Raw genomic sequence first — 14,104 nt, 5'->3', positions numbered from 1 at the left:
CAATCTAGTCAAGATTTCTCCCAGGGGAGCAGAAGGGGTCCCATCAGCAGAAGAATGAACGTCTTAATGAGAAAATACTTTTCAAGTCTTTCCTTGTGACATATTTGCTTTTATCTCATTGGCCAGAGCAAGTTCTATAGGCAGGCCCAGAGTCAGTGTGGACTACTTGAGGCTTAGGTCAGGGCATAGAATTTTGAGACAACTCTGTCAACATTCCAACACAGATAGCAGTGTCTAAGTCGGATTGAAGGACCAGGATTAAATATGGAAGCAACAATTCTAAGAAGACTCTGATAGGCATTCTAAGAAGATTCCCTCACAGTAGTGAGCCTTTATTATAATCAAGCCACTCTAAAGTGCCACATGCAATTCTCACACATCCCCATGAAGCAGTTGTTACTACTCCAGATTAGAAAAATCGAGGCTTAGAGTAGTTCAGAAGCTTCAGCCAAAGTTACTCGGCTAATAGTTGGTGGAGCTGAAATTCAGAAGCAACAAATGCTCACCTACTGGTCATGCTGCATCTCTCCTCTAAGCCTGTGTGGAAGAGACAATGAAAGTGTGGAGTGCAGTGTTGGCACTGAGCAGGAAAAGAGGGTCTGCGGAGTCAAGTCACTAGAACGTATTACTAATTGGATGTGGGAGTTCAGAAAGAAGGATGACTCCAAGATGACTCAGATTGCAAACTAGCAAGGCAAGGGAAAGCATGTGAGATCAGATGTTCAAATAGAAATTCTGACCCAGGCCCCAAGCTATGAGCAATATGAGATGCCAAAGGGGAAACAGGAAATTGACCGGCCTAATACAATTACACGATCATTTGGTTAATATCAAATACAAAGTTTCAAGGCAAATACCAAAGAATCAATTATAACTTTTGGGAATCCTCACTCAGATCAAGACATTATAGACTCAAGGAAGTTGAAATGTAAGGAGAATTCATCTAGGGGGAAACAAAAGTGCTGTGACATGAGTGGTACAGACACACAACCCTGGGAAGGCTCAGGAGGTGCTTGCCCATCAGCCTAAGCCGGTGAGAGGGGCTTGGTGGACACCACTCAGTTTGACATGTGCTCCTGGAAGGTTAGGGACAGAGGCACAGGTTTCAGAGTCTGTGAAAACCAGAGCATTCTGTAGCTCTGGTGAAGAGCCAGCCATGGAGCTGGGGAGTAATGTGCTTTTTCCTCAAATCAAAAGTACATGAATCCTGGGGATCAGAGGTGGAAGCTACAGTAGGAAAGTGAGCCTGGAGTCATTACAACAGGGAGATTGCCTTAGAAGATGGCCTTCCAGGACAAGGGGCCCTTGCAATCAGACGGAGGAATGTACCTAAGAGGCAGAAGTCAAGATGAGATCAGAGTTGACTGATCAGTTGGTGCAGAGGCACAATTTATATCATGGTAACAGAGGGGCTCAGCTTGGGATCTGCAAAGAACAGATGAAGGACAAGATCGAGCTCAATTTAAACATCTGCCTGGCCCAGAAGGCACGGTGGCACCTCAAGCCAATTCCTATTAAGTACCTGTTCCTTACTTCTCCTTTTCAGTCTCCTTTAATTCCAGTGGACTTAGGAATAGCACGTGGAAGAGTCCAGTAGGAGACAAGTGAGAAGAAAGCTGATCCCCACCCTAAAGGCCTTTACCAAGAAAGCATCAAAGGTCAAGATGTTCCACTGAGGATACACAGAAAAGCCTGCAGAATTGAAGACATGAAAGAGGTGGAAAATAGGCCATGGCTAAGTGGAAAATTCCAAGTTCTACATCCTGGAGGTGTAAAGAGGAGCCACCAAAAGGAACCACCAGCATCACTACAGATAAACAGTAGAAGGTTGTGAAGAAGAAAGAAGATCAGTAACCTCACTCTCAGGTCAACCTGTATGCCTGATGCCTAATTCACTCAGCTTAAGCAGCAGAAAATTAAGGGGCACTTTTTCTTTAAATATTTTCATTTTTTTTTTAAAAAGCATACCATTTTAAGTCACAAATACTAAAAAGACAAAGCTTCCATCATCTGTAAAACTCATGTTTGGGGAATCCTCTGTTCCCCAGATATTAGAAGATAAAAGCACTAGTGAAATATTTTTCTTTTTTTTTTTTTAAGAATTGGCACATAACCTAAGACAACATGCCAAAGAATTAAAGCCCTTTGATCATAGTGAATTAAAACTGGCCCCCCAAAAAATGTACAATTTTGAGATTTCACTGGTTTCAAATTTCAGATGACTAGTTTATTGTTTTTCTTGGAGACTTGCTTCTTTCTTGAGCTTCTACTATGTACCATGCATTATAAATTATAAAGATGAATTAAAACTTAAGGAAAAAAAGAGGGCTGGTGATGTGGCTCAAGTGGTAGTGCACTCGCCTGGCACGCGTGGGGCGCTGGGTTCGATCCTCAGCACCACATAAAAATAAAGATGTTGTGTCCACCAAAAACTAAAAAATAGTAAAAAATTCTCTTAAAAAAAAAAAAAGAAAGAAAAAATTTTAAAAAAGAGTTTAATGCTAGGAGTCCTACATGGACTTGCATCCAGGCTGGAGTTCCCATATTTAGCCTTTAGCAAATAGAAATACAAGATGCCCAGTTAAATTTGAATTCAGATAAACAATGAAAAAAAATCAGTATAAGTACATCACATGGAATATTTAGATTTAAAAAAAAAAAAAAAAGAAAAAGTTGTTTACCTGAAACTCAAATTTAACTGGGTAGCCTATATCTTATCTGGCAACTCTAATGTAGATGGGGTTTTGTTGTTGTTGTTGTTGTGTTTTTTTGGTCTGCAATAAAAGGACTATAGCCAGAGACATTTCAAAACCAAATAGGGAAAAAAAAAAGAAAAAAAAAATCAAACTAGGCTTTGCTTATTTTGCCAACTGTTTCTATTAGTTTCAGTCACAGAGGACAGAAATCGCTTTTCTAACTAACCCTTAACCAAGTAACCTCCCTGGTGACCCGTTCTAATAGCACATTATGCTTCTTCATATGGATACTGCTGTGCTAGCTTAGGGTAAAGGCTAGTCTGTTATAACAGCAGGGAAACACTGGCAAGCCTTCCCTCCATGAGTAACTTCCATCTGTATCCAAGGTGTCTGCCTGAATTGTCACCATTTACCTCCCTGTAGGAAGAGAGAAGGAAAAGAAAGTAGAGGGCAATTAGTTTGCATCTTAAACATGAAACCTCAAGGGCCTGGGTTTGTGGCTTAGCGATAGAGTACTCGCTTAGCACGTGACAGGCCCTGGGTTCGATCCTCAGCACCACATAAAAATAAGTAAGAATAAAGGTATTGTTTCCAACTATAACTAAAAAATAAATATTAAAAAAAAAAGATGAGATCTCAAGTGGCACATTTGCACATTTGGCAACTTATCACAGTGGTAATTAGATAATTATTTGTGTAATATTCCCTTCCCTTTCTAGACTGCAAGCTCTGCAGAGAGCAGAATATCTAGTCTGCCACTCTATCTCTGGGGGTCTAGGGCCGTTTCTAGAATGTTCCATAAGTATTTGCAGAGGAGAATAAGGAATGGAAGAACAAAGCAATTGCTCTTCCAAGGTCTGTGGGGTCCTGTCTCTGCTTCCCCAGCAGGATCTCTGCGGGGCCTCTCTGGTTTCCACTCTGGCCCTTGTCTAAGGATCCAGCTCTACTCTGCTTTCCTCCCTGCCTGACTCAGTTCCTGTGGGACAGCATCTCTCAGCCACAGAGAACTGTGTGGTTCTCCCTGTGCATATGGGCACTTGGCAAAGCTTTACTGGCCTGGTCAATGCCCGGTTCACACCTTTGCTGTAGGGCCCTCCTCCTAAAATCATTCACTCATTCAGCTTTGCCAGAGTCGCTGTGACACCCCAGCCTTCCAGTATCATAGGATTCTAATTTTACCTTGGACTATTATCAGTACCAGCCCAGATTCCATCTCCAGGGCAGTACTGAAACTTCACCAAAACCACTTCCCAACCGAACGGCCAAGGGCCACATCCTCAAATAAATGCTCCTTGTTTAGAAAAACCTGGCAGGATATCCCAACTGGCACCTCATGTGCTAGCATGCTATACTGGGTGGAATTCTCCACGTGCCTAGAACAGCTGTCATGACTGAGGTTTAAGATGTCTGAGCCTTTGTAGATACTTGGAGATAAGATGTTTGAGCCTTTAAACCTCTGTGTAGTTTCACAGAGACAGTAGAGGATTGGAGACAACTTGGTAGATTTATATACCATCATGACCACCTATTAGCTCTGTGACCTAGGAAAAATTACTTGATCTCCCTGGTCCTAGATCTCCTCACCTATAAAATATGATGTTGCTGATTTGTGGTACTGGGGAGATGAATCCCAGACCTCACACATGCCAGGCAAATGTACTACTACTGAGCCATGTCCCCAGCTCCTTGTTTAGGGTTTTTATGAAGATTGAGATGAACATTTTATTCAATATCTAATGTTATATAAATGTGATTTTTTTTTTATTTTAATGGCCACCATTCCTTCACACTGCTCCTATTGAGAGGTAATGCCTGTGTCCTCTTCCACTGAATTTGGATGGGCTTGTGACTGCTTCAATCAATAGCATATGCTGAGGGATCTCTAAGGTTAGGTAGAAATAGGCATTTGGGGTCTGCCCTGTGCTCTTAAGGAAGCTTGCTCTGGGAGAAGTCAGCACCCATGTCACAAGTCTAACTGAAGAGCATCATGCTGGAGAAGCCACACACAGGTGTTCCAGGTTACAACCCCAGTGGAGTCCCATAGCCAGGGAACATAAACTGCGAGTCGCAGGAGCAGGCCAGCTCAGACATCCAGCCTAGGAAAGGACTCGGGTGCTGACCACCTGACTGCAACCCAGCAAGAGCCCTTGCCAGGTGCCTGACCTTCAAAAATCACAAGCAACGACCATGACACCACAACAGGCCAAGGTGGCTTGCTGCACATCAATGGTATCCAGCACGATGAACAACTGTCAATGGCAGCAGATGCTCACTTTAATGTACTTTCTAGAGCACCTTTGCCTCCAAGGTGTGAGTATGCAGGAGCATCACAGCTCAGGACCCCTGGCAAGGCAGACCCGCATTTAGAGCTCCCCCTCCCCACAGCCCAGCTCTGTTGAGTCCTCTGCTAGGTTTCCTGTCTAACTTCTAGATCAAGAAAGTCTGGATCGACTTCAGATAAACAGTTTAAAATTATTTCCTGGAAGCTCACCAAACCCAACATGTGAATCCTCCGCAGCCTGCACAATTGAAAACAAGTTATATAATTTCTGTTTCTCAGGGCGGAAAGGGCTGTGCAAGACAGAGCACACTGGGAAGCCTGCCTGTCGTCTGGAATCACAGTTTAAATAAATAGACAAAGTGAACTGCGCAGCAATGATGAATGATGAAATAAATGGTAGAAATAGAAATTAAAGAGCCACGGGGCCAACAGAAGCTATTTCTGTCTCTTCCCGAGAATTCCTCATGGCTGAGGTTAGCTGTTTATTTCTAAGGAAGTGGATTATTTTTAATGTCTTTGACTACAATGTCTCCATGACATCCATTATTTCCACACGTCTACAATGTACTTCTCAGATCGAAAACGTCACTGAAGGATTGGGGGACAGCTTGAGGCTCACACCAACTGTGCGTGTTTCCTTCAGCTATTTCTTCCATCAGCCATCTCAATTATTTAAGGAATTCACTCACCAATGAGGAAGCAATTTTCTATAGTGAATGGAATTCTTTTAAGTTTGACTTCTTTCCTCCTCTGTGCTTTCTTTCCTGCTCAATACTCTCTACTCTGTTCCTCCAGGACAGCACCCTCTGAGATAACATTTGCATCTTCCAGAAGACAGGAAACAAAGATGAGATTGGAACTCCACACAAATATTACATTTATAGCTGTTTCTTCTCCTCCTAACTCCATCCTCTCAGGACATATTGTGGCATGTTGAAATATTTGCAGATTTGGAGGCATTTTAAGAACAGTCAAGATCCTGAAATCTTTATGGCAATCACTGTTTTTTTGTTTTTATAAATCTTATATCTACAGAAATAAAATTAGTCATGGGTACCATGGTATCTAAGTCCTCAAACTTGACCGATTACCAGAGTCACCAGGGGATTTTATAAAAGTGAAAATTCCTATTTTTTCTGAGGTTAAAAAATCCAGGATCAGTCTCCTTCAGAGGGACTCAAAGGTTCTACATGTGGAGTCTGGGGGTGAAGCTCAGTGGTAGAACATTTGCCTAGCACGCACAAGACCCTGGGTTCAGTACCCAGCACCACAAAAAGGGAAAAAAAAAAAAAAAACAGAGGAATCTGTGTTATATTAGAAGTTTCCTGATGATTTGAGAGCCAGACAGCTTTGGTGGTCTCACCCCAGCTACACCTATGTCCTGCCAGAAACCTCGGGAGGAAGAAGCTATGCACAAGCAGGCAATGTGAATGCTAGGAGGAAGGTTCACCTAGAAATTATTTGGTCCTATCCAGGCCTGAATCATCCACACAAAGAAAAGAACAGAAAGACACGAATGCCCCTGGAATACTCCTTTAGTTCCCAGGAACCTGGCCAAGTCAGGGGAACAGAGAGAACAGGCCCAGGCCAGGAATGCCCAGATAAGAGAGAACACGTGGGCTTTCTCTTGTGTATGCTGGAAACCTGTGCAAGTTAGTGTTATCTGTAGGAAGCTTCTTTCTTGCACACATGCCAGGACAGCTGCTCCTCGGGATACTGGTCATACAATGGGACAAAGCAAGCTAAGCGGATGCTGCTTCTGTAACCTAACCAAACACCCCTGCCCCCCGCCGCAGTAACTGGATGTGTGTAGAGGACAGGAGGTTTTACTTTCTGGCAAGGTACTGGAGACACTGCATGCAGCAGAGGTCCACCTGTCCAGCCAGTTGCCACTGGACTTTCTGGTAAAGCATCTGTCCCAGTCACCACGGGACCTTCCTGAGCACTTGCCTAGCATATGTGAGGCACTGGGTTCAATTCCCAGTACCACATGTAAATAAAATAAAGGTCCATTGACAACTAAAAAAGATATTTTTTAAAAAATCCAAGGGAGATTAGTAGAATAGAAAAAGGGACCAGGGGGTAGATAGAGGGAAAGGAGGGGGAAATTCTGGGGAGTGATATTGGCCACATTATATTGTTATGTTCTGTACATGTACGATTATATAACAATCCCACCATTACGTACAGCTAGAATGCACCAATAAAAAAACTGTGGAAATATATGTTCTCTTAATTGTTTTTTTTTTTTGCATGTTAAACCAACCTTACATTCCTCAGATAAATCCTAATTGATGATGTAAAATCTTTTTATATTACTGAATTTAGTTTGCTAGCATACTTTCCGAAGATGTGTGTGTTTGTTCATAAGAGTACTACAAAGCAATACCTCTTATGTCTTTTTATTCTTATTTAAATGCTTTATAGAATTTATCAATGAAATGTACCCAAGCCTAAACTTTTCTTTGCAAGTAGTTTGCTTGCCATTTTATTACTAATTAAATATCTTTGCTTATTTTATGATTACCCCTTTTTTATTTCATCTCACATTAATCATATTTTACAAGTAGATTTGAAGAAATACAACGCAAATTAAAGTAGCTTCTGAGAATTTACCAAAAAAAAAAAACTGGAAAAAGAAAAGACACTGTGGTGAACAACTAGCATTCCCTTCTTCATGGGATATGGTATTTAGAACAACTTAACATTCCGTTGTTAGGAACCTATACAAGTAACACATGAGCTTGACTAGGACCATTGCACTAAGCAGCTCTTTTACACAGAAGCAATAACACACTTGCATGGACCTGAGCAAGACTGCCTCCATACCCTAGGAGCCTTACCTGCCTCAGCCTAGTCCCAAGCCAGGATGTTCAGGGTGTCCTATATGGGATCATAGCATAGGCAAAGCAAGATGCCACCAACACGCATGATATAGTGAGAAAATGATGAACAATCTAGTGTAGTTTATGTACCGAATACACAGGGCAAAGGAAGTGGCTGGCGACTTTGCTGTGGATGATGTAAGGTTCCAGCTGCAACCTACAGACATATGGTGAAGTTCCTTGCATATTAAACATCTCCTCTCTGTATGATCATCACATTACCTGATTTAATTTTCAGGAAGATAATTCTGATGGAGAAGTAAAACTGGGGAGAAAGGCTTGGAGACCAAGAAATAAATGAAGTAGCTGTTCTGGTGGTATCAGAAAAGGGCAATGAACATTTGAATTGAGGCTGTCACCTAAATAGACAAAGTGTTGGTACTGGAGGCTAGAGGAGGAGGAGAGAGAAGAAATACAGGGATGGTCAAGTTTAAGAGTCTAATTATACACTTCTATGCAAGGATGGATGAGAAACAAAGATAATGAAATAAATTTGCCTATTTCATCTCTGACCCTACCTAAAGAGAATTGTATTTATTTATTTTTAGTTGTCAATGGACCTTCATTTTATTTATTTATATACAGTGCTAAGAATCAAACCCAGTGTCTCACTTATGCCAGACAAGTGCTCTACCACTGAGCCACCACCCCAGCCCCAAGAATTTTATGTTAATTTTTAAACTCACTACCACAGACCAGCTCTCACATAGGTTTGTGGTCCAAATTAAAAAACACTCTCTCTCTCACACACACACACACACACACACACAAAATTTAACTTATATTTAGTCCTCTGTTAGCAATATACCCAAGACAAATGACAGAAGCAAACACAAAGCCTCCCTATAGTATCATCAACCAAGGCCTCAAATTCTCTAAAATTCCAAGGAAAATGAACAGCTTGGGGTATAAAGTACAAAACAAAGAAACAATGTACCATGAGCAAGAGCCAAGAGAAACAACAGCCACAAAACTTCCCATACTAGAACTATGTGACACAAAATGGAAAATGACAATACATGTTTAAGAAAATAAGACAACTTTCAAAATATGATCCAGAATACTGTATCCCATAGAAATAAAGAGGTGGAATTATACAATAGTGGTTTGAAGACAAAAGAGAATAGTATATAGAGTTCAATTTACATCCACTTAAGAGCTCTAGGAAGAAATAATGGAGAGGAAGTGTTATTCTAGGAAACCACGATTGAGAGTTTTTTAGAATTGTCAAAAAATAGCAATTCTCACACCAAGGTTTTTGGGATTTTCTTTGTTTTTTGTTGTCAATGTTGTTGTGTTGTGGTGGTTGGGGTTTTGGAGGTTTTGTTTTTAGAAATTCTCACCAAAACAGATCAGTGAAGCTTTAGAACACCAAAGAAAAAGAGAATATCACAATTAGAGAGAAAGAAGATCACCTACAAAGTCAAGGCAATTACAGCTGTATTCACAAAAGGGACAGAAGCCAAAAAATAAAAAAGTGATATCATGAATGTGTAGAAAGAAAATAAATGCCATCTTAGATTTTCATGCCCAAAGAAATTCCTTTCACGAATAAGGAATGATGAAGGTCAGTTTCAAAACACACAATTTCAAAATGCACAGCAATCCCACTACTGGGTATACATCCAAAGGAAGTGACGTCAGTAATGTTGAAGAGATATCTGCACTTACAGGGTGTTTACTCCAGCACTATGTGAAATAGCCAAGATGTGAAATCAACTTTTATGTATATACACAACCTTCATATATACACAATGGAGTATTAGCCTAAAAATAATGAAATGCCATTTGCAGTAATATGAATAGAACTGGAGGACACTGTGTTAAGTGAAATAAGCCAGGCACAGAAAGACAAATACCACATGTTCTCACTTACAGGTGGTAGCCAAAGAAGCTGATCTCACAAAAGTTGAACGGACAATGATGGGGTCTGGGGGAGGGGTAAGGGGGAGGATGGCTAATGGGTACAGGAGTACAGCTGGATAGGGAGAGAAGTTCCTGTGCACAGTAGAAAACTGTTAGTCAACTTTTTCACTGTTGTGACTAAAGACCTGACCAGAACAATTTTAGAGGAAAAATTTATTTGGGGGCCCATAGTTTCAGAGGTCTCAGTCCATAGACCACCAGCTCCATTCCTCAGGGCTCAAGGTGAAGCTGAACATCATGGTGGAAGAAATGTGGAGGGGAAAGCAGCTCATGATGATCAGGAAGTAGAAAGAGACTCACTAGCCAGATACAAAATATATACCCCAAAGGCATGCCCCCCACTGCCCACCTCCTCCAGCCACACCCTACCTGCCTTCAGTTACCACTTAATTAATCCCCATCAGAAGGTCAATTCACTGATGAAGTTAAGGCTCTCACAACCCAATCATTTCACCTCTGAATGTTTTTGCATTGTCTCCTACATGAGCTTTGGGGGGACACCTCACATCCAAACCATAACACTAACTATGGTTTTTAACAACTGAAAATATCCAAAAAGGAAAAAAAAAAGCTAGTAGAAAGGATTTTGATTATTCTAAATTTCTTTGAGGAACAAACTGAAACTTGAGGGATACAATAGGGGAATTCATGTATTTTAACATGTATTTTCAAAACCAAGGCTAAAAATTATGATGTTTTGCATCCAAGTGAAAACATTAGCCCCATGTTGACCCTCCCTAGTCCACCCCAAATTCTCCAGTGGGTTCTCATCTCACTTGGACAAAATACCAGTCTTATGACGACCTGCAAAACTATGATGTTCCAGGTGGTTCCCCTTGAACTCCCCTCCCCACATTTATTCCAGTCAGGTCTCCATGGTTATCTTTGCTGTTCCTCTCTGTGGTAAATGCTTCCTTAGAAATATCCCTACCATTTCTCCCTCCCCTTCTCCACGTCCTTAAGTGTCACCTCCTCATGGGGCCCTGAAACCTTCTCCACCCCCAACACTTCCTACACTCCCTTTACTTTGGCTTTATTTTTCTCCACAGCACCTATCAGCATGTAACGCAAAGCTCACTAAAATGTAAGCTCCGGGAGAGCAGGAATTTTTGGTTTGGTTTTGTTTTACTACTCTATGATTGACATCTGGAACCAGAGCCTGACAGATAGAGCTTGACAAATAACTACTTGCTAAATAAATGAAAGAGAATAAGAGTTGAACATACGAAGGAACACAAAACCGACTTGGAAAAATAAGGAATAAAGACAGGAGCCATTTATAAGAAAAAAAAATGAACATAAAATAAAGGCAAGTAACAAAGCTAAAAAAAATGGTTCTTTGAAAAAATACAAAATTAGACAAATGTCTGTCAAGCCTAGCCAAGAAAAAAAGAAGACCCAGATAAATAATGTCAAGAAAGGAACAGAACACATAGCTACAGATGCTGCAGAGAGTAGACAGACTCTAGGATGTTAGCAATGTCATGCCAACAGATTTGAAAACTGTGATGAAATGTACATTTCTAAAATAAAAGTGGCTATAACCAAACCAACAAGAACTGAAATCCTGAAGAATCCCTATAAACCTATTTAAAACAAAACAAAGCTTCCTAAAAAGATCAAGGCCCAGGAACACTTCAACAAATTTTCTATTTCAAGGAACAGATCACAGAATCTTACACGGACTCTTCCAGAAAGGAGGCAGAGAAGAAATTCTCCACCACTAATTTTTTGAAGATTGGCAAAATCATGATACAGAAACCTTAGAGGACAAAAAAGTGGGTGGGGGGGAGAGACTGTTATTATAATAGATGCCAAAATCCTACAGTACATTTTTTTTTCCTTTTGCTTTGTAATCAGTAACATTAAGGAGATACTCATACATTTCAAGAATTGCTTAAATTCCGATTTAAGCAATATATCCAGACTTAATCATGTGAACATATGGTGACTTTTAAACATACAGTTAAAGCTATTCATCATATTTGCTAGACCACCAATATCAAATTACAGTTACTTGGAGCATAAATCAAATGGTTTAAGCCTGTAACAGACCTAAGGAACACCTTCCTATGTTATATATGCAAACTATTCCATGTATAGGTGTCTTCCTTTTAATTTCTATGTTATCCAGCCTTGGAATTCACTATGAGGGCTTATCATGGTCCAAAGAGAAGGGAAAATGTAAACAAGACTGGTCAACACAGTTTTATTTATATGGGTGGGTATGGGGGTGTGTGCATGGGGGTGTGTATATATTTTCTTAAGATGGCACAATAGAAGCGAATGCAATTCTACAAGTGCAAGCCCTTAAGGAGCAGTATATGATAAACCCCTTCCTTCTAAAGGTATTTTTTTCACTGACACCAGAAGCAAAATTATACATTGCACCTTCAACTAAGTTGAGACAATAGAAATGCAGAGTCCTGCTTAATACAAGTAACTAGACAGACCAACACTCCTCTACAAATTTTCTTTTTTCTGATTGCCAGTTAAATAAAGAGTTTTAATTTTATAGCTTAACAATGAAGGGTCATACACTGAAATCAACACATATACCTAGTATTTCAGTCTATTTGTCCACATATACAGCTGAAGTCAATTACAAGGTATGGCCTAACAGATGCTAGGGGAACTTTTTAAAGTAATTTTTATAGGTATTAACTTCTTGCACACTGAAGTCATCATACAGGACACAGTCAGAGCTTTAATATTTGCATTTATTCATTTAACTTTTTAACACTTCTATAATTGAATATTAAAACAAAAACAATAGAAAGTAGTGGGCATATGATGATTATAGTCCTTCACTCATTCACTACTGCATATAAAATGCCTGCAGTGAGTGTTATTCACTGGCCCCATTAAGAGATTTGACGACAAACACCACCTCTGCGATAATGTTCATCGTCCTCATCTGCTTCTCCATTAAAATGGTGCCATTTTTCCCAATTTGGATCAAAGTCCACCAGTTCTACCTGATCCATTTCATCAATCTCTCTACTTCCTTCCTCCCAGGAGTTTGTCCAGCAAAGAGTTTGTCAGGAGAGAGAAAGCCATTTTCAGGAACGTTTAAGGTACGATGATTAGGTGACCCTTTTCACATGGTCTACAATAAACTGGCTTACCTTCACTTAGCACACTCTTTACACCTCCATGCTTGACAATCTGACTTGGATGAGAGGTGATGACTATGGTTTGATTGTCAAGAGTGAATATTGGCTTCTGGAAACCACATAATGCTTCCACCAGCTGTATGTCCATACACATGAAAAGGTCTTCTTGTCAAGTAAAAACAGCGTGATCCTTCTGCTCTAACACAATAATAATATCTCCTGGTTCCAGTCCTGGCTCCCGGTCTCCTTCACCATGGAATGTTATCTTCTTTCCATCTTGTATGCCTTTGTCAATATGAACTTCTAGAATCTTCTCTCAAACTATCTTCCTTCCATTGCAGCTTCTACATCTATCTGTAGGACTGATCCGTCCCCCATGGCTCTGGTACTCCATGCACACAGATTGAATTTGCTGAGCCATACCAGGTCCCCTCTGATGAATTCTTACGTGCATTCCAGTACTTCAGCAATTGGGACAGCACTCTACTGGATCCTTTCCTTCCACCTCGGCCTGCACATTTGTCATAAATCACATTTTTTGGTAGAGCCGGTTTTCTTGTTGCACCATTATATAAATCTTCTATACTGAGAGCTGATGCATGGTATTTTTACATCTCCTTTCTCTCTGCATCCTTCCTCCTCCTCCAAAAAATAATATCAAAGATGTCCATGGGGGGAGCCAAACTACCTCCTGCTCCACCTTCTTAATTACCTGTTCTTCTCTATCATATGATTCCCTTTTCTTGGCATCAGAAAGAACTTCATGAGCTTGAGAAGTCTGTTTAATAAACTTTTTTCCTTCATTTGGTTTCTTATCAGGGTGGTACTTCAAGGCCAGTTTCCTGTAAGCCTTTTTTAATTCTTCCTGGGAAGTATTAGGTTTGACCCCCCAAAACATCATAGTAAGTGTTTTCTTTCACCATTTTCTACAGCCAGTGAGCGGGCTGGGGCTGATGTGGGAGAGTGGGAAGGAGCATGGAACTGTGCGTAGCCCGGGGAACTGCTGCTGCTGCTCAGCCTCTCACCCGAGCATTCTGGAAAGTTCCCTACTCTAAGTCTTAATTCAAATCAAAACATGCAAGAAAGACAATTCACAATGATTAAGCTGGCTATATTCCAGGATGCACAATTGTCTTAATATAAGAGAAGAAAATGTCATTTACCATATTAAAATACAAAAGAAAAGCCATATGGCCATCA

The 14,104-nt window shown here is 40.5% G+C and overlaps 1 pseudogene; it reads right to left on the bottom strand.

Moving 5' to 3' along the window:
* Positions 1 to 12,652: 12,652 nt before the first annotated feature.
* Positions 12,653 to 13,827, bottom strand: LOC124109205 (dnaJ homolog subfamily A member 1-like; annotated as a pseudogene).
* Positions 13,828 to 14,104: the final 277 nt, after the last annotated feature.

The sequence above is a fragment of the Marmota monax genome, unplaced genomic scaffold (assembly GCF_021218885.2).
Source record: "Marmota monax isolate L192 unplaced genomic scaffold, Marmota_monax_Labrador192_F-V1.1 WCK01_AAM20220418_F8-fsc00152, whole genome shotgun sequence".
Lineage (NCBI taxonomy): Eukaryota > Metazoa > Chordata > Mammalia > Rodentia > Sciuridae > Marmota > Marmota monax.
Note: the sequence above shows the minus strand (reverse complement) of the source record. Positions and strands in the feature narration are given on the sequence as shown.